The 21,307-nt window shown below is 40.6% G+C and overlaps 1 long non-coding RNA gene across 1 annotated transcript in view; it reads right to left on the bottom strand.

The window, feature by feature from the left end:
• Nucleotides 1-664: 664 nt before the first annotated feature.
• LOC143545853 (uncharacterized) overlaps nt 665-21,307 on the bottom strand; it is a 59,486-nt gene continuing 38,843 nt past the window's right edge. The window contains exon 2 of the long non-coding RNA XR_013137508.1: nt 665-961. This is a non-coding gene — a long non-coding RNA (uncharacterized LOC143545853). The remainder of the gene's footprint in view (nt 962-21,307) is intronic.

The following is a 21,307-nucleotide window of genomic DNA, read 5'->3' as shown; positions in this document are numbered from 1 at the left end:
ACTTTTATTTAAAAATTTAGTGCCGACATCGTTCATACAGATAGTCGGCGGCTGGAACACGCGATTTGTATTCTGTTTTTTTTGTTTAGATTCGTCACTGATAATTTGATGTATTTGGTCCTAAATTTGCATCGGTTTGTGACCGCGATTCACGGTTTTTTATTGCTTTTATAATGTCGACGCCTAATGTCAGTTTGCGGGCGCAACACGCAAGCTTTGTATTTTTATTATGTTAATTTGTTAGGCGTTGACGAAGTTATTTTTATACCAGCTACACCATCAGCCTGGTGCGTTGCTCTGGGTATATTACCTATAGTATAGTAATAAGACTGAAAATGTAGTATGTGGTGCTTAAGAATTCAAGGGAATTTAGTCGGCAATGTATATTAATGATCCTATCCATTGTTACATAATAAAACAATGCATTTTCAGAATTGTTCAATATATATTAGAAATCTTTTTTTAGTAGGAAAAGGGACTTCATTTTGTTTAATAGCACTGAAAGGTTTTCTGCCACGTCATAGTTGTAATTTTAATTATTTATTTTTTGATGTTTGTTGTTAACTAAAGTTAATTAATGGTGTTACTTAAAAGTTTTATAATCATATTTTCAAGTATGAGCATCAACAACAATCACGTAAATGCAACACTGAATTTTTAGGTCTTTAATTTTCAACTTTTCATGAATAAACAGATTGATGATAGAAGAAAACGTGGATATCTTTGGACACCAGGTGCGCCATATGCCGACTACATTCTAAAATTGTGCCGCGTCTCATGTGACGATTATATATAGTCAAGAAAAACCAATCACACAAGCATCCATAAATTAACTATATGTATAAAACCTAGGACATGATGGTTTTAAACCAGGTAAAGCTTAATTTGTAATTACAGTTAGTTAACTGAACAAACAGCAAAAATCCCTTTTACGGATTGAACGAGAATCTCCCGAGAATACCTTGCTTGTATGGCAAATATGTTTTCTTCTTCATATCATTCGAAACTGCTCGATTCACATTGGCTTCGACATGGATCCGGAGTTTCTAACATCTTGATCGTGCTTTTTGAAATTGGCCGAGTATTTCTTAAGCGGGTCTGCGTCCATTGATCGACCATCCGAAGCACTTCTGAACAGCAGCAGGTCAATAAAGCTCCATTTTCTTGATCCGGTTTCCGATGAAGGTGGCGGCACCACTTGTTTATCGGAGATTCCAAGTGGCGACAACGATCTGGTTCTCCTGCTCCCTGAAGAAGTAGAAAGTAAGTGAGAAAGCAGGTATGGAGGATAGGTAGTTATATGCCTAAACTAATTGGATAGAGGAAGAAGGTGAGATGATTCTTTAAGACAAGTGAAGTTGACTGAAAAATGAAATTTTATTATAGTTATCATCAACGTTTGTTTGTTTGTTGTTGTTTTAATAATATAGTAAGGTCCAGGAAACTGCTTAATCTACAATTGTTTAACTGATTTAGGATTAAATATTATTTGTGATAAAAATAAACATGTTGATGTATTATAATCCATATATAATAATTTTGTGAGCATCTAGAGGAAAAGATTGGCCTTTGAACCCTTCAAACTTAATTCAAGCAAATACAAGTTTAAGTGCTCAACAACTTCATAATTTGTCAGCTTCAATTTTATTATTCACTGGTTATCCATAAAGTATCATTGTATGAAAATATGGCTCAATATATTATTATTCTTTTGTGTTATAGGTAATGTACAGTTTACGAAATTATTCCCTACACTCTATAGCTATGGGTACTCCTTTGCTCTATCGGGGCATTGTTAACTAGTCTTGGACTTTTCTAAGATTGCTTAGAGCATTTTCAGTCCATCCCCTAAATTTACGAGGAGGTTTTATAAATTTTAAGGTGATGTTGTGAGTGGTTGTAAGTAGAATAAAGTTGGTGATTTTTTTGTAAATTTAGAAATAGTTTGTTTACAATCATTTATTTTTTAATATTTGTTGAAATTGGTTGAATAGAAAAGATAAAAACTATGATGATGATGATAATAATAATAATAATAATAAAGTATAAAAATGTTATTTAATTGAAAAAGATAGAGAAATGTAATGTTTTTTTAGTGTAATAATAGAGATGGAGACGAAGGATGGGTTGAGAAAGCTCTTATGTGATTAGTTAACTTTTCGAGTTTCTTTATAAATCTACATACCATTACTGGATCGAAGTTAAGCGTATTCTTCAGTATATCAAAGGTATGGCCTTCTCTGTTTTGATTATTCGCTAGACATCTAGTAGTAATATCTGCACTTTTGCACATGTTTTTCACGCTATTTATCCAAATGAAAGAAAAAAATTTCCACATGTTAGTGTGTTTCTTGGTTCTAGCCTCATTAACTACTTGTTGCTCTAACAAACAACATATGATTTCATGATCTAGTACCAAGTAGTATTTTGCTCTTACTCACACCTACCGATCGAGATTCTTGAATTACTTATCTACCTCATGAGCTACGGATATGTCTTACTTGTCAAACAACATTATATATGATTAACTAAGATATGTTTTTGCAACATAAACCTTCCAGATATCCAAAGTAATGCGAGTCCTAGCTCCGGAGTCGGAATCCATGATGTCGTCAAAGGTCATTTGAGTCACCACCTAAATCCTAAGATTCAAATAACAAAAATAGAGTACCCCATTGTCACATTTGTAATAGCTTTAGACACATGTAACATGATGGTTGGTCTAATTATGAGCCACAAACACAAATAGTAGTTGAACCAAACCATAATAGTGATGGTCATTATACACACTCGTGCTAATGGAACATCTAGTCATGAACCATCATTTAATTCACCATGGTTTGTGTAAAATCCAGAGAATTTTAAGCAAACTTTTAACAATATTAAAAGTTGGAAGGCATAATGGTAATTATGCTAAAGTTAAAGCCCTAAGGTCTAAACTGAATTTATGCAAATTATATATATATATATATATATTACAACTTTGTTAATCAAAACTGTGTTGTTGAGGTTGTACATAATGTTTTAAAGGCTGTGACTATTGCTTTAAAAATTATATGTGCTGCAGTATGTTTTGTACTTATTCTGTTGGCTTACACGTATCTCTCTGCTTTACATGTATATCTATGAAGATAAAAGTTATACGTACTTCTCTGCCACCATTTTCTTCTCTCTTTCCCTCTTGGTTTTCACCTGCTGCAAATCCATCTGCCACCATCGTCATCGTGGGAGCCAAGCCGTCGACGTCACCGCCATCATCACGACCATCTGAAACCCTACATGGTGTGCTGCAGGCTGGGTCCGGCAGTCGGTGTCGTGGCGGTGTTAGGAACCGACCGGAAAAGGGTGTGCGAGGTGGTTGCGCTATTGTTGCCGGGTTTCTGTTTGGAAACCCTAGGTGACGGTGGTTGGTAGCGGTGGTGTTCCGGTGGCCATGAAGCCCCAAATTACAATCAGTGTGTTGTTCCATCTGATTCTAAGTGGCGGATGTGTTTTCATTAACTTACATTATGTTAACAACGAATTATTGTAGCACATGGAATATATTTTAAACAACTTGCGGTGCCTTGCGTATGTGATTTGTGACGTTAGATATGGTGCACATGAGGTGCTCGATGAAATGCGCCTATGTTAGTTTGGGTTTTAGAAAGGCTGTGATGATTTTCTGAGCCTACGTATGGTGCACATAAGATGTTTGACAGAATGCTTTGACGCCTGTGCCACACCTTTTGGGTTTTATGGGCGATGATGATGACCGACTCTTGGCGCGGCGACTGTGGCTCTTGGAAAGAAGAAACTACAATTGCAGCCATGAATATGATTTGTGGCTAGAGTTAGATTGTGGACTTTTGTGAATTTCATGTTTGGCATTATGATAGTGAAAATGGGTATTTAGTTTATCTAATTATGGTGTTCAAGATCATAGAGATTACATTTGATTACCTGTTTCAGTGTGTGGCAGAAAACTGCCATGCTATTTTTTGTACATTCTAAGCGCTTAGTTTTTATTTGTGTCATCAGATTCGTTTATGGTTGTGATAATAATTTTATGGCTGTGATGATGATTCACACTTTGGCGTGGCAACTTATGTTGCAGCCAGTTTGAACCTCAGCCTGTTATGATTACGCCTTATGAGATTCGTTTTATGCCTATGATGATACTTCGGCTTTTGGTGTGGCAACGTACATTTGTTATTGCCTGGATCTGTTTTGTGAACCATAGGTGAAGAGGTAGGTCCCAGCAGAGCCCAGTTGGACCCGCAAGACTCACCTTGAAGAGGGACGTCTGCGCAAAGACCAACTGGTTCCGCAGGACCCACCATGCTCAGAGAGATGAAGACCTTACACGCAGTACGCCAGCTGTTCCCGCAGGAAAAGCCTCCCAATGGTGAAGTACCCCGCCTGTTCCCGAAGCTGCGGATACAAGCCATCAGGGAAGGCTACCCGCACTAATAGCAAGGCTACACGCACAAGGCACTAACTCTCAATAATTCAGTAATGTCACCTGAAGAAGGAATGAGCAAGGCGGGAATACTCCCGCCCAAATGAGCCAGTCCGTACGCTTCTGGAGGATCTTTTGTACTATACCTGCCAAGGTATGGACAAAATAGACAAGATCTGACCAAAGAGCCCATGAACCAATCACAGGGTGACAGCACACTGACAACAGTACGACGAGGAGCACGCTCTAGTACTTAATGTCACTATCAGCCGCTGCCTACTCACCAACCCTTGTCGTGGCACGTACATAGCCTGCAGTTGGTGGAAAAGGAATAGTACACAGCCGGCCATGTCACTATCAGCCGCTGCCTACCCACCAACCACCAGCATGGCACGTGCGTAGCCCACAGTTGGTAGAAAAGGAATATTATACAGCTGGATGTACCTGCTTGGAAACCTACCTTCGGCTATAAATACTCCAACACCTTGGAACGGTAACATATCTTATCTTATACCATCATATATCATCTAGCTATTTCTCTTAATATACACTTATATTCAGAGCAATCTAGTCTGATTCTCACGCCGGAGGGTGGTCACAAGGAGGTACCCCCCCCCCCCCTTCTCAGTGACGAGCTCACGGTGTCTGTTTTGCAGGTCATCAGAAGAATAACCATCTTTGCCGGACCTAACCCTCGTGGAAAACATCTATTTAACCCTAAGATTATCCGTAATCTACCGGGGTCACTTAGTGTTTCTTCATTGGCGCCATCCGTGCATAAAAGCTAGAACTAATTTTCTCAGTTTTTTCAAAACCTATGGAAAGATGGTTAAGGTTACTCCGGTGCCAAGGCCAGCGAGTGACCAAGAAACCCCGGTAACCACAACCCCAGCTACTGGGGGGAACACCGGCGAGTACACAATTTTTACGAACACTACCCCGGTTACCCAAGCCGGGGCAAGTGCAGTAAACAATCCTCCCCTGGGATTCATTAATACCCAGGTGGAAAGACAACAGACGAGGCTCCCCCGCCAAACACTTGATCAAGTTAAAGCGTGGGCGGAAGCACGTCAGAAGGAATTCCAAGCTGAGTTGGATGAACGCTTACGTTCACTCCAACAGGCTGACGAATTCGGAAGCACTCGACAACAGCTCAACATGAGCAAACCCTCGTCATAGGGCGAAAGGGAAGCGCAAGGAAACGGACTTCCAACCGAGAAGGAACTTTGGAGAAACCTTCAAACAAAGGAACGCGGGGGGAAACCCACGTGACTTCTCCAAAACCTTTAGACCAACTGTTGCAAATGCGGGAATGTCCAAGTTTGCAAGGGACATTGCGGAAGCAATCGCCCCGAAGAGTGCCAAGCAGATGTCCAACATCGGCACTTATGATGGTATATCCGACCCAGACGATCACTTGAACAGATTCATAGCGGGGGCAACCTTCAGCAACTGGACGGAACCCACGTGGTGTTATATGTTCCAGATGACGCTGGTTGGAGCGGCCAGGGCGTGGTTTGATCGTTTACCGGTCCACCACATCTATGATTGGGCGGACTTCCAACACAAGTTCAGCCAGCACTTCAGTCAACAGAGGAAATATACTGAAGAGCAGTGGACGATCCTCAACTGCGTTAGAGACGAGGATGAGTCTTTACTAGACTTCATCACTCGCTTCAACTCGAAGAAGCTGAGTCTGGGCACCATAAGTGAAGATCTTGTTCGCGCCGCTTTCATCCAGGGCGCCGAATACCCAGAGCTTATCCGCACGTTGACGGGTAAAGACGGCATGCCATCCACATGGGATGCCATCATGACAGCAGCTAAATGCTTCGCGGAAACGGAAAAGCAACTGGGTAGAGATCTTCCCCAGAGCACAAACCTCTACACCCAGAGGACGAGAGAAAATAACGTCCATACCGCCCGACAAAACAAAAAGAGGAAGCTTGGTATTTGGCAGTCAAGGGTAAACTTTGATACCTCATCCAGCTCTCGCCCTCTCTTAGGCGGAAAGGACAACATGCAGTCTTCGAACCGGAATCCCAGATGGACGCCACTCACCAAAAGCGTCACCGAAATATTCGCCACTGAGAGGCTCCAATAATCCGACAGCGTCACAACGCTGATCAGAGCAAATCCTGTGACTTCCACAGGACAAAAGGCCATACCACGGAGGAATGCGTAGCCTTGAAGGACGTCGTCGAAGCATTTGTCAGAGATGGGAAACTCACACACCTCGTGGCGTAATGGACGCTAAGCAGGCTAATGCGTGTAGAACCCCAGTTGGGGAAAACACGAATGAAACTACAGCTTCAATGTTGGAGACTACATACTGCGTAAACAACGAGATTCCGAACCGGGCGCATACCGGCTCGAAAGGCTCGATGGCACCCCCATCCCAAGAATATAGAATGGAGCTCAATTACACAGGCTGCATGTAGATCAATTCCAAACTTGTAAAGAAAAGGCCTAGAGCCACTTCTAATGGAAATGATTCTCCTTATCACATTGACGCTGATAGTCTTACATTTATACTTATGATCTGACCACACTGATATGCCGGTATTCACCGCATAATAAGTGGGGAAGTAAGTCGTTGCGTGTGGAAGGCGGCAAAACCCGCATAAACACAAAAAACGGCAGAAATTTCTAAGGAAAAGATGAGGAAAACCTTCACGCAGGTCAGTTATAGGTGAAGTTTGGTCATCCCACTAAATGAAAGTGACGGTCCTACCAGCACAATCATGGTAGAGGAAACTGAACATTAACCTATTGACAACCGCGCGTCGAAAGGTTACCTTATTCAAAACACTTAGAAAATTTCTAAAAAGATGAGGAAAACCTTCACGCAGGTCAGTTATAGGTAAAGTTTGGTCATCCCACTAAATGAAAGTGACGGTCCTACCCGCACAATCATGATAGAGGAAACTGAACATTAACCTATTGACAACCGCGCGTCGAAAGGTTAACTTATTCAAAACACTGATATGCCGGTATTCACCGCATAAATAAGTGGGGAAGTAAGTCGTTGCGTGTGGAAGGCGGCAAAACCCGCATAAACACAAAATGGTAAAAATTTCTAAGGAAAAGATGAGGAAAACCTTCACGCAGGTCAGTTATAGGTGAAGTTTGGTCATCCCACTAAATGAAAGTGACGGTCCTACCCGCACAATCATGATAGAGGAAACTGAACACTAACCTATTAACAACCACGCGTCGAAAGGTTAACTTATTCAAAACACTTGGAAAATTGCTAAGTTAAACTAAAGTATGCATGAGTGAACCATATATTGTTTATGAGGCAAAACAAGTGCCAAATTAAACTATAATATGCATGAGCAAGTCATATAACGTTTATAAAGCAAGTCAAAAAGATTCAAAGATTCAAAAGTAAGAGGGAATATACCCCCTTACCTTGGTAACCAAGAAACCGTAAGACAAGTGCGGGTACAGTGTCAAGGCGAAACCCTTCACATACTTAGCACCTGCAGGGAATTGAAGCCAAGAATACCTTGGTAACCAAGAAACCGTAAGACAAGTGCGGGTACAGTGTCAAGGCGAAACCCTTCACATACTTAGCACCTGCAGGGAATTGAAGCCAAGAATACCTTGGAAGTCAAGTAACTATAAGACGAGTGCGGGGTACAGTGTCAAGGCGAAACCCTTCACATACTTAGCACTTGCAAAGAATTAAAACCAAGAAGGATCTTCTGGGCCATGCTTGTGGGAAGGGAAATAACATCCCCGCAGAGCGGGAACGTTGAGAACTAGATTGTTTGAAGCTCCAAGATGGAATTTGTTGTTTAACATAATTGATCACTATGTCTAAAACTACCAAAACCTCGTGGAGAATCTACACAAGTGAAACTCAACGCTCCTGACTTGCGTGGAGGTTACACACCTACCCGCATCATACCCAAATATCAAGCAGAAAAGTCGGGAATTTCTGCACGTGACATTAGGAAAACCGCGGGAAGAATCCCCACGGAGAACCTTAAAACTAAAAACCCTTTTCAAAACCCTTTGCTTAAGTCCAAAAGTTCACCTCACTTATTAACAATTCATGAGAAGAACATTGGACTGGGGGGACTTGAAGAGGTAGGTCCCAGCAGAGCCCAGTTGGACCCGCAAGACTCACCTTGAAGAGGGACGTCTGCGCAAAGACCAACTGGTTCCGCAGGACCCACCATGCTCAGAGAGATGAAGACCTTACGCGCAGTACGCCAGCTGTTCCACCAGGAAAAGCCTCCCAATGGTGAAGTACCCCGCCTGTTCCCGCAGCTGCGGATACAAGCCATCAGGGAAGGCGACCCGCACTAATAGCAAGGCTACACGCACAAGGCACTAACTCTCAATAATTCAGTAATGTCACCTGAAGAAGGAATGAGCAAGGCGGGAATACTCCCGCCCAAATGAGCCAGTCCGTACGCTTCTGGAGGATCTTTTGTACTATACCTGCCAAGGTATGGACAAAATAGACAAGATCTGATCAAAGCAGCCCATGAACCAATCACAGGGTGACAGCTCACTGACAACAGTACGACGAGGAGCACGCTCTAGTACTTAATGTCACTATCAGCCGCTGCCTACTCACCAACCCTTGTCGTGACACGTACATAGCCTGCAGTTGGTGGAAAAGGAATAGTACACAGCCGGCCATGTCACTATCAGCCGCTGCCTACCCACCAACCACCAGCATGGCATGTGCGTAGCCCACAGTTGGTAGAAAAGGAATATTATACAGCTGGCTGTACCTGCTTGGAAACCTACCTTCGGCTATAAATACTCCAACACCTTGGAACGGTAACATATCTTATCTTATACCATCATATATCATCTAGCTATTTCTCTTAATATACACTTATATTCAGAGCAATCTAGTCTGATTCTCACGCCGGAGGGTGGTCACAAGGAGGTACCCCCCCTTTCTCAGTGACGAGCTCACAGTGTCTGTTTTGCAGGTTATCATAAGAATAACCATCTTTGCCGACCTAACCCTCGTGGGAAACATCTATTTAACCCTAAGATTATCCGTAATCTGCCGGGGTCACTTAGTGTTTCTTCAATAGGCAATGGTGATGCATTGACTGTTGCCGGTTTCCATTTGGGAACCCTAGGCGATGACGTGGTAGAGGCTGACGACTTTTGTTGTGGCAAAATTAGGGGATTCTAATTGTTCACTTTGAAGCGATGGTCACTTTTGGTTGTCTCTGGTTGTGCAGAAGTAAGGTGGTGAGTCGGTGATGCGTGTATATTTGAGTTAAGCTTATAATGTTATACTTCTGGCTTTTTAAGTTGGGACAATTTCCATTCATATGTGGATGCTCAACGTGTTAATGTGAAGTTCGTTGGTTGAAACAACTGGACTTACAAGTTTGTTGTCTCACCTGTACATGATTCAATTGTTTTTTCTATTGAGGCGACGGTACAGTGGCATCTGTTTGTTGTTTAGTCGTGAGCTACTAATGTATAATAACGTGTAGTAACAAATGAATCAACTGCATACTAATGTGTTGTAGTGGAATGAGTTGATTTGTGGTGTACATTTGTGGTTATGTGTGAGTCAAAAACTCAAATTTTACCCATGTTAAATGAGTCATGGATGGTTGGACTTCAAGTATTGTGAAAGATTTGACTTTTATAAGTCACTTGTTCAGTTTTGATTTTGTTTGCGACAACATTGTGATATTTGATCGTGGCGTCGCATTCGTTTGTGCTTTGATGAGTACAAACCGAATTTTGAATTAGTATGTCATTTTTCAAACATGTGATGATCAAAATCGATAAGGTTCGCTTAGCTCTCGATCACCATGATCTGAGCTTCACTTATGTTTCAAAACCCCCCGCAACGCGGGGGGTCGAAATCCTAGTTTTAGTTTAAACGGATCGTCTAAATATTTGTGACGTGTCGTATTATGTTTTGATTCAATCTGGTCAAAATAATCAAATTGGTGATTTGGCGGACCGTCTAATCCGCCTACAAATTTGTGACGACACGTCTAAAGGGCGAGTCAACAACCCATTTTTGACAACAAGGCCATAACTTGTCTCATGCCTATAAGTGGTTATCCAACTTGTTTTGGCCTATAAATAGAGAGCATTTCATAGGTTCACTTCATGCACCAATACATCCTTGATCACCTTTAATCACACGCACACATACACGTAAAAAGTTTGTTCTTTGAAGTTCTTGGTGTTCATAAGCTATTTCAACTAGAAGAAAGGTGTGCTAAGCCATAAGGAGGTTTTGATCAGTTTCTAAAATAGTGTTAAAAGCTTTACCAACTTCTAAGTCTCTAGGCATGTAAAAGTAGGCTGTAAGCAAACAGGACGTCTGGCGGACGTCCGATCGTCCTTTCGGCAAGAAGACCTTTTATGTTCATCCGTTTAATAAATGAACCGGACATGGACAAAAAATTTTGTTTGGTAAGCTTAACGGACGAACACGAACAAGGTCCAAGTCCGTTCTATAGTGTTGTGAACGTTTGGTAACGTTTTTCCGATTACGTCTGGTAATGTCCGCCCGATAACGTTCGTCTGTTATTGTAAGTGTTTAGATTTATCCAGTATTTTAATTTAATTGTGAAATTTCTAGTATTATTAATCACACTTTTGTATTGCTAGATATGTATGGTGTCTCTTATAGTGATCCACTTTTTGTTAATATATTAAGTGTTAAGTATATTTGTATTTTATATTGTGTAATTCCAAATTTGTAGATGAAGTTGTTTGGATTTATGTTTGAAATTAATATGTAACCATCTATGTTTATCCATTAGTGTCTGTTTTCCATTAATATTCACATGTTGGTCTGTCCATTAGTATTCGTTTGTCCATTATTGTTCGTTAACGTTCGTTTATTATATTAACGAACAGACATGGACAAACACAATTTCTTAATGGACGGACACGAACATGAATTTTCGTTTGATAGAGTGTTCGTGAACCGTTCGTTTGCCCATCAACGGTTTAGCCGGTGGACACAGAAACGCTCTCGTCGATGGGAAACCTTCCCGCACGGTTCGGAGAGCACTGAATTAGAAAGAGAGGTTCACCACTACATCATTGCATGCAAGGGGAGCTCGCTCGATTCGCAGATTGGTCCGACTCGTAATTCACTTACCATTTTCTATTCTTTGGATGAAATGTCGAGATTCAAGAGAAGATGGATCGGGTCTTCTATTAAGATGGACCTTGAAGCAATCATTGTCAGTTATCCGTGTACACCTTTATGTAAAAGGTAAGGTTTTCATGTTTAAAGTAAGTTTATGTTCATTCCATTAAGTTTAAGTTATAATCTAAGATTTGGATCATCAAACCTTGTTGAAATGATGTCTAATAAGAGCTAAATGTGCGTTATACATGATTTAGGAAGATACATGATTAAAACAATTGTTTTCAAGATGCTTAAACCCATTTTTAATAAAGACACGTTTATGTAGATATTTAAATGGACCGTCTAGTCTGGCGACCCATCTAAAGGCTAAACATCTTATTTTATGTCATCAGTGCCTATGGCTAATGGGAATCCCATTATATCCTTGATGATGCACGATCTATTTTAGAAGTGCATGTCGTATGCTTTTTGTGTCGATTGTCTAACACTAAGCATATTGTGTTTCAGGCCTTGTACACCACACCCTAAAACTTCAAGTACTTAATCATTGCGTGTTCTAACTACTCGGTTTTCATAATCGCTTAAGGTTACAAAAACATCCTTATTCCCGATCATATGTTTACTAAAGCTACTCTCTAAATGCCAACATAGATCATTTGTTGTTTCCTCCATGTTAAATATCATGAATATTGTGTCTTCTTCATCATTGTTTAATGCACCCTGATGCATTAGTATTGTTCGTATGTTTTCCACATCCATTTTCTGCTGACCATATATTGTGGTGTGCCTTAATTTCTGAAAATGATAACAATGAATCTGTGAGAGTTCCTTCCTCGTCCTTTTTCTCTTCCTCTAAATTATTTTAACTTCTATAGTTTCTATTTGTTAATTGATTATTGTAGGACTCTCATGTTGTTTTAATCTAGCTCATAAGATTGTTCATGTATTCCCATAAGTTCTTCAGTGAATAATGTATTCTTGTCCTTGGATTCTTCAATTGCCACAATTATTTATTCAAATTTCCTAGTCAGACTTCAAAGTATCTATTCGATGATTCGTTGTTCTCAGTCTTTTCTTCATCAAAACGTAAATTATTCACAATTTTAGTAGCTCTGTTAAGATAGCCTTCCACATATTCTGTTTCTATAATTTTCAATGCATCAAATTCACATATGAGAGTTTGAATTTTACTGTTTTTACTTGACTTTCCCCTCTCATGCTTTGTCTATAAATTTCCGCGCCTATTTCGTTGTTTTGAAAGTAATTTGTTCAAATGAGGTTTCATTTACATACTGGAATAATATGTGAAGCGCCCTTTCATTGTGCTTGATGTTTTCCTTGTGTTTCGCTTATTAAAGTTGGTGATGCGTCTTGTGATAATTCACGATATCCGTCTTCAATTATCTTCCATAAATCTTGCGATTCAAGTAACACTTTCATTTGAATGTGCCATCGAAAAGAATTTTGCCTCTTCAGTTTTGGAAACTGGGTTTCCTGTTGAAGTCATGATTTGTATAACCATTAACATAAATGTAATGTTTAGTTATACTCCGTAATAAACATGATACAATAACATATTAACATGCATATATTAGATTATAACATGCTACTAGATTTAAATATATTCAGTGGGTCCTGTATGGGTTCACTAGCAGTGATTGGTCAAGTAGGTTGATGATTATAAAAGTGTTTTAACAAAAGTGTTCTTTCATGGTAATGTTCAAGTTTCATGGTCTTCAAAGAAGCAAAATACAATGGCTTTATATATCTAGTACCGAGGCTGAATATGTGGCTATGTGCTCCACTGCCACTACCTACCAAGCTAATTGGTTAAGAAGAATGCTGGTGGATTTGAACCTAAAGCAATTTGAAGCTACTAATTAATTTATATTTGCTACCATTTTCTTGCCTAAAAACCCTATAGCGCATAGCATGTCTAACCATGTGGAGCTAAAGTATCGCCTCATTTGTGATATGGTTAGCCGGTCAAGCTAGTTAGTGAAGAAGTTGCTAACATACTTACAAAACCAGAAAGATAATGGAAACCATATAATATCCCTTGATTACAGGGATATCAATATTCCTCCATCATATTCTTTGCCTTAATTTTAGCACTTAGTTTGTGCATTACCTTTTTGATATTCATTGTATTTAGAGATCATGTAACCCTTTCATTTTAATCAATTCAATATTCACAATTGTCTCTGCTCCTTTGATCCATAATAGAAATTATTAGGATACCAGAGGATTAACAAATATCCCTACACCTAACCGAAACACAACAAAACCTAAAACTCCAAAGCCATGACCGGCGGCACAGACAATGAAGAGAGAAGCAACAATATGTTCATGAATCATGACTCGCCATACTACATTCACCCTTCCGACTATCTGAGACAAATACATGTTAATGACGTGTTGACCGACAGAAACTATATTGATTGGAAGCAAGACATGCAGAATTTTTTGTTTGCCAAGAACAAGATTGGCTTCGTGGATGTCTCGATCCAGAAACCAAAAGAAGGTTCGTCCGACCATATGGCCTGGATGAGGTGTGATGCGATGATAAAAGGCTGGCTAAATGCAGCCATAGAGAAAGAAATCCGAACGAGTGTTAAGTATGCTTCCACTGCTCGTGAGATGTGGGCTGAGATGAAAGAACGGTTCGGAAAAGAAAGTGCTCTTCGAGCATATGAACTAAAATAATCACTGGAAAACATTAAGCAAGACGGATTCTCCATTTCGACCTATTAAACCAAGTTATGCATCCTATGGGACGAGATCCAAACGGTGTTGCCAACTCTAACATGCAGTTGTAATGGTTGCAATTGTAGAATAGGTAAGAAGCTCATCAATACAAAAGATAATGAGAAACTATATGAATTTTCGTTGGGGTTGGATGCTGATTTTGGAACGATTCGAACCCAAATTTTGGCGATGCAGCCGATTCCATCTATGAATGATGCTTTTCATCTAGTCAAGGATGTTGAGACTCACGTTTCCGCAATAAGAGACCAAGCTAACAAACCAGAGTCAAAGGAGGTAAAATCTAACTCTAGTGAATTACTTGAACGATGTACTTTTTGTGGCAAAGATGGCCAGAAGAAGGAAGGGTGTTTCAAAAGAATCGGTTACCCTGATTGGTGGCCCGGAAAATTTAAACAAGAAAAGCCAAAGCCTAAAGCAGCCTGTGTAGAAATGGAAGCAAGCCCGATACCGGGAATGACACTCGCACAATACCAACAGTTTGTGGAATTGTTTAGAAACAAGACTAGTATGAATAATAAAGAAAATGTGCACGAGGCTAATATGGCAGGTACCGTAGGTAAGGAAGGTAAATGGGTCATTGATTCGGGTGCTGCCGAACATATAACTTGTGACGACACCATGCTTAAAAATAAAACTAAAAGAAAATATGAACCATCCGTTACTATACCGAATGGTGACTCTATAGTAAAGAAGTTCTTTATGTTCCAAATTTCAAATGTAACTTATTATCTGTTAGTAGACTTTAACAAGATTTACAATGTGCCATAACATTTTTCCCCGAATTTTGTGTTATGCAGGGCTTACACTCAAGGATATTTATTGGAGTGGATGATTGCAAAGATGGTCTTTACAAGGTGGGAATGATGGGGGACAAGAGACAAGCTATGATGACTACTCTTAGCACATGGCATAAAAGATTGGGTCACCCGTCAATTTCCAAAACTCCTCATATTGGTTTTCTTCATAATACTCCTTTCAATAATAAAGATTTTTGTGATTCTTGTTTTAAAGAAAAAGTTACAAGGTTGCCTTTCCCTACTAGTTCCACAAAAACATTTGTTTGCTTTCACCCAATTCATTGTGATGTGTGGGGTAAATATCGAACGCCCTCATTCAAACGTGCAAACTATATTTTGACTATTGTGGATGACTTGAGTCGTGCCATGTGGGTGTTCCTTCTCAAATACAAACATGAAGCAAGCACGTGCATTATGAATTTCCACAAAATGATACAAATACAATTCGAGAAAAATATTAAGAGGGTGCGATGTGATAAGGAAGGGGAGTTCACATCCAATCAAATGCTTGATTTCTATGCTAAAGAGGGTATTGTTCTAGAAACTACTTGCCCTCACACACCACAACAACATGGTGTAGTTAAAAGTAAGCACTGGCATTTGTTGGAAACAACACATGCCTTGAGGTTTGAAGCAAACTTACTAACAAAGTTTTGGGGAGAATGCGTCCTAACAGCGAAACACGTGTTAAACCGAAAGCCTACAGAAATAATTGGAAACAAGACACCCTATGAGGTCTTGTATGACCAGAAACCCGACTACTAACACATAAGGGTTTTTGGTTGTCTTGCCTATTATAAGAGCACCGAAACAAAAGGGGGTTAATTTGAAATGAGAGGGAGACCGGGAATATTTTTGGGGCTACCCTCAAGGGACGAAAGGCTACAAAATCTATGATACAAGACATCACAAAATTATAGTGTCAAGGAACGTTAAATTCATCGAACATATTTTCCCATTTGATAAACACGAGTTTGAGCAAGAAGTTGTTTTTGTATTTCCACGAAAATGGGTAAACAATGAGGAAGTAGGTGGTAACCAAGATAATCTCCAATCCATTTGTGAAGATATCGAAGAAAACCCAAAATTTACTAAGTCCACTTCAGAAAATACCCACTACAACCAACTCTTTCCCACTACAACCGACCCATCAGCCCAACCCACTGAAAATATACAAGTTACCAAACACACACCAACCATCAAGCCCATTTTTGAAGCTGCCCAAATACCCCAGCCCATTCTTGAAGACCCAACCCAAACTTCTGAACCCACCTTAGAAACCTTTTAGAACATTGATCCTGTACCACAAGACCATGATTGTGGACCTAGCAATCAAAACATAACTAATGAAATAAGGGCCAATTCATAACAATTGGACAACATCAAAGAAAAAAGAAGCAGGTTCAAACCAATACATTTTGATGACTTTGATGTCGAACTCCCACCGTCTATAGACCATTGTAACATTCGTTACTTTTCAAACCCGAAAACCCGAACCATTTTAAATTTTCGATTTGTTCTATTTATATATATATATATATATTTCAATTTCGTTTATGTATTTTTATATTGAATTCGTTAAACCGACCCGTTTCGTTGTTTCAATGTATCCGTAATATCATTCGATGATTTAATAATAATTACGTTATATCGTCATTATTAACTCATGATCTATTTCGTATTATTCATTAACGTGTAACATCCTAAAATTTTTATATTGATAAATAAAAGAAAGTTATGTTTAGTAATTTCACGTTTTAGTTATTTAATGTCGAGTAAGGAACGGGTCTTGGGCTTAGTTATTTTATGAACTCGGCCTGTCTAAACCCGTAGGAAGCCAACCCGAGCCTAACCAAACCCGTAGTATATAAACGAAAGTTCTTGACACTTCCACCATTTTCACCATCTTCCTTCACTTACACCCACCCAAACACTCTCATTTCTAGAGAGAGAAGCTAGAGAGAGAAAGTTCTCAAATCACAAATCCGAGTCCACAATCTTGTTCCTAATCGTTTTTGGTAAGTCCCTCTCGAAAATCATCCGTTTTCATAACCATTTCCGACCTCAAATCGAGCAAAAACTCCCATTTTCGTAACTTGAGTTTTCGGGTCAAAAACCGCCTTGTTTTGGTGTCAAAATGCAAGCTTTTGTGTTTAAAAGTACTAGGAATCGATAGCCCTTTCAATCCCGAGCATTTCCATGTCAAAAACTTCGATTTTGGGTCAAAAATCTGGAAAATCTGGAAAACCCGTGGGTTTCTCCGTCGCCCAGCTTGAAGGAGTCGAATCAGACTCATTCGATCGAACCAGTCGATCGAATCAGTCCATTCGATCGAATGCGTAGATCGAACAAGTCCAGTCGACCGAATAGGGAAGCAACCGAATGGTCTCCAACTCATTCGATCGAATGAGTTTTGTATTCGATCGAATGAGTGTTGTATTCGATCGAACGTGTTCCTGTTTGATCGAACGTGTTGTATTCGATCGAACGTGTTCCTGTTTGATCGAACGTGTTCCTATTCGATCGAACGTGTTCCTATTCGATCGAACGTGTCCCTATTCGACCGAATCAAGCCAGAACCAAGCTGTTTCCAAGTTCGCCTAAGGTTTAACTTCGCCTGAAGTGAAGTTCGTTTATAAAATAAATTAAAAACCTAATGGAAAATGTGTTAAGGCAGTTATCGAAAATAAAATTTTTCCAAGCTGACCTGGCAGCTTAACCCCAGCCAGGGGCTCTGCCCCTTGGACCCCGCTAGGGGCTGCCGCCCCTAGAACCCCGCTACCAGGGGCGCTGCCCCCGGACCCCCGTTCGTTGTGGGTCATATAAAGATAGAAACGCAACATAAGTAGTAGTAGCTAATTGATACGTGTAAATATTATACAGTTAGCCGTGCGCAGCTCAAGAGGGGAATAACTATTAACGGAGAGCGTAACAGTATTCAGGTGAGTTTCTAGCCCCATTTATGTGTTATGTTTTCGGGGCTGTGTGCATACTCGATGTGTTGTTAATACATTTATCCTAAGTGATAAGTGTATGCCATATGTGATATATGTGATGGATATGAATGGTTGCTTGTCGGTACGCGAACGATCTTCGGATATTGCGCGTACTGTCAGGTCAAAAATAAAGGTACGAATATTATACATCGAAGATGCATGAACATTACAAATGAATACTTGTCGGGGCGTGAACGATCTTCGGATATTGCACGTATCGACAAGAGGTATGGTTGTTAAATGAATGATGTAAAGAACGCCTAGGGTGTTCTTATGCTATGATGTAATTATTGTATATGTGAAGTAGGTGTATGCAGGTACACGAATGGTATGTGAGTTCTACGTTCGACATAGTAAGTTAGGATGGCAAATCCCTCTAGCTTTTGTCGGACATAGACTCGGCTGGTGATGGCGTAGTTAAGGACTGCGGGCCTTATACGTAAAGTAGATGATAGATGTAAACGTAGTTAAGGACTGCGGGCCTTATACGTAAAGTAGATGATAGACGTAAACGTAGATAGGGACGGTGGGCCTTATACGTGTTACAGATAATAGACGACAACGTAGTTAAGGACTGCGGACCTCATACGTATTATAGATAGGCATCAGCATAGGAAAGGACTGTGGACCTTATACGTGCTGTAGTTGTATTGTGGTAGCATAGGGGAGGACTGCGGACCTCGTACGTGCTATGGTTTAGGTTGCAACATAGGGGAGGACTGTGAACCTTGTACGTGTTGTGAATGTAGGATGGTATAGGGAAGGACTGCGGACCTTGCACGTACCATAAAGGGTGAACATAGGTAAGGACCGCGGACCTTTTACGTGTTCACGACCTTGAGTACAGGTATAGACGGCGGACTATGAACGTACTCTCGGTAGACTGAGGTTAGTGGTTATAAATATGTGTGTATGTATGGTAGTAAGTGTGTATGTAGAACAGAAGGGTAACTAGTGAAGTATGGATATGTATCTACGGATATGTATGTATGTGTATGTATTGTATGGCGTTCGATTAACTAGAACTCACTCAGCGTAGCTGACTTTTAGTATGCACGCAGGTGAGCTGATTACAGAGTTAGCATGAGGATGACACACGGCATGGATTGAACGGCTGGCATCTGAAGAAAGAAGTAAAGATGTTTTAAATATAAAGTTTTGTGTTATGGTATCAAAGAAAAGGTTTAACGTTTTGTAACAAATGATTGATGTTTTATATTCCGCGAAAAGTTTTAATAAACTCTGATTGAAGAACTGTGTTTATGAGTAAATCCGACGCTAAAGTAGGGCTACCGGGTTCGGGGCCTTACAAGTTGGTATCAGAGCATAAGTTCGAGAGATTTAAGCATCCTACATGCTTAGACTCGAACAGAGAATGAGATTTAAAATGAGAAAGAAAGAAGATGCCAGTTCAAGAATGCCATGTGTCGCTCAAGCAAGATCAGTAAAGGTAAAGTGTATGATTAAATGATATATGTTAATGAGAAAGAAAAGATACGTGAACGGCAGGGATAGGAATAATTGATTGTTTGACTTGACTAACTGCTTAAGTAGAACCAGCACAAATAGACTCATAAAGGGAAGTGTATAGGACACGGAAGGTAACGTGATCAGCTAATCACAACTGGCCACTGTTATTACCTGTTAGCCTTACTATCCTTGTACTAAATAGTTCCTTGAGTGATGATGTTTGTGTTTTTCCCTTTTAGAATACGGATGGCTGGAGCTGGAGAATTTGTGGGAACTGGGGGTCGCACAGGACGTCGTGGCAGGCCTCGTCTTGTCCGGCAACCCTCGGTAGAAGAAGCTTCCCACACCGAAGATGAAGGAAGCGCAGCTGGAGGAGACCAGAACAACAATGAAGAAGTTCAACTTAGCCCTGCAGTTCAAGCAGCCATTGTTCAAGCTGTAGTTGCTGCTGTGAAGAACCTGAATCCCGAAGGATCTGCTGGAAGCCGTGAGCGAACTGCTGAAGGGGCAGGGGGTGATGGTAAGGAGGTTGGGGAAGGAGAAAGAGGGGCCTCGAGCGAGGATAAGTCTGTGAAAGTCGATGATAGGAGAAGAGGACAAGGTGGGTGCAGCTATAAGTCCTTCAAAGGATGCGACCCGCCGAAGCTGACTGGGTTGGGAGACGCAATCGCTACTCTCCAATGGATAACCACTATGGACAAGGTTATCCGCATTAGCGAATGCCGTCCCGACCAAGCTGTGGGTTATGCTACTCAGTCATTTGTGGAAGAAGCTATGTATTGGTGGGAAAGTGTGGAGCAGAGAAAGACTAGGGATGAGATCAAGGCGTTGAGATGGGACGATCTGAAAGAGTTGGTGATGAAGAAGTTCTGTGCAGATGCAGAGGTTGAAAGGACGGAGATGAAGTTCCTGAATTTGAAGGCCGGTATGATGACGCATCGTGAGTATACTACTGAATTCAGCCGACTATCTAGATTGGTGCCTGATATGGTTGACACTGAGGTCAAAAGAATCAAATGTTATGTGAGGGGATTGCCACAAAAAGTCCGCATGTTGGTCAGGGCAAATAAACCTGCTACTTTTGACTCTGCTGTTGAACTTGCAGAAGTGGTTTATGCTGACCTGGCTGAGGACGATGTGGTGGTGGGGGAAAAGAAGGAGAAGAAATGGGCTACCTCTGCTAAGCGGTCTGGCGAGATGGTGACAACAACTGATGAGAGGAAGGCCAAGGTTGGGAACAAGGATGCATGTAAGACGTGTGGGCAAGTACACCTGGGAGAATGCAAGACTGGGACAGACAGGTGCTATCGGTGTGGAAAGAGTGGGCATTATTCTCGAGAATGCCCTGATCGTCCAAAGTGCTTCAAATGCGGAAAAGCTGACCACATGGCTAGGGATTGCAAGGAATCAGGGGCGGTAGGTGCGAAAGGATGAAGACTTTGGGAAACTGCAGAGAGGAACACCTGATGAAGGAATAATTGCTCATGCAATGGTTTTATTAAATTACATTTGCTTAAGAACTTGTTTTGTGTTAAGGTCTAAAACTTATGTTTATCTGTGGCGTGTAATTATTTTGAGTTTGGTTAAGAATGATTATTATGTTATGGTGAAATGTTGTTTTAGACAATAATGTTAAAAGTACTAATCGAAACCCTTAGAAGGATGAGATGAGTCTTGGTGCATCGAGGGTCTCATGGACAAGCTACCTTAAATAGCT

The sequence above is a fragment of the Bidens hawaiensis genome, unplaced genomic scaffold (genome assembly GCF_021521415.1).
Source record: "Bidens hawaiensis isolate Kalapana, Puna unplaced genomic scaffold, B.hawaiensis_p1.1 tig00014093_1, whole genome shotgun sequence".
Lineage (NCBI taxonomy): Eukaryota > Viridiplantae > Streptophyta > Magnoliopsida > Asterales > Asteraceae > Bidens > Bidens hawaiensis.
The sequence above is the reverse complement of the archived record's forward strand: the minus strand, read 5'-3'. Positions and strand labels throughout refer to the sequence as shown.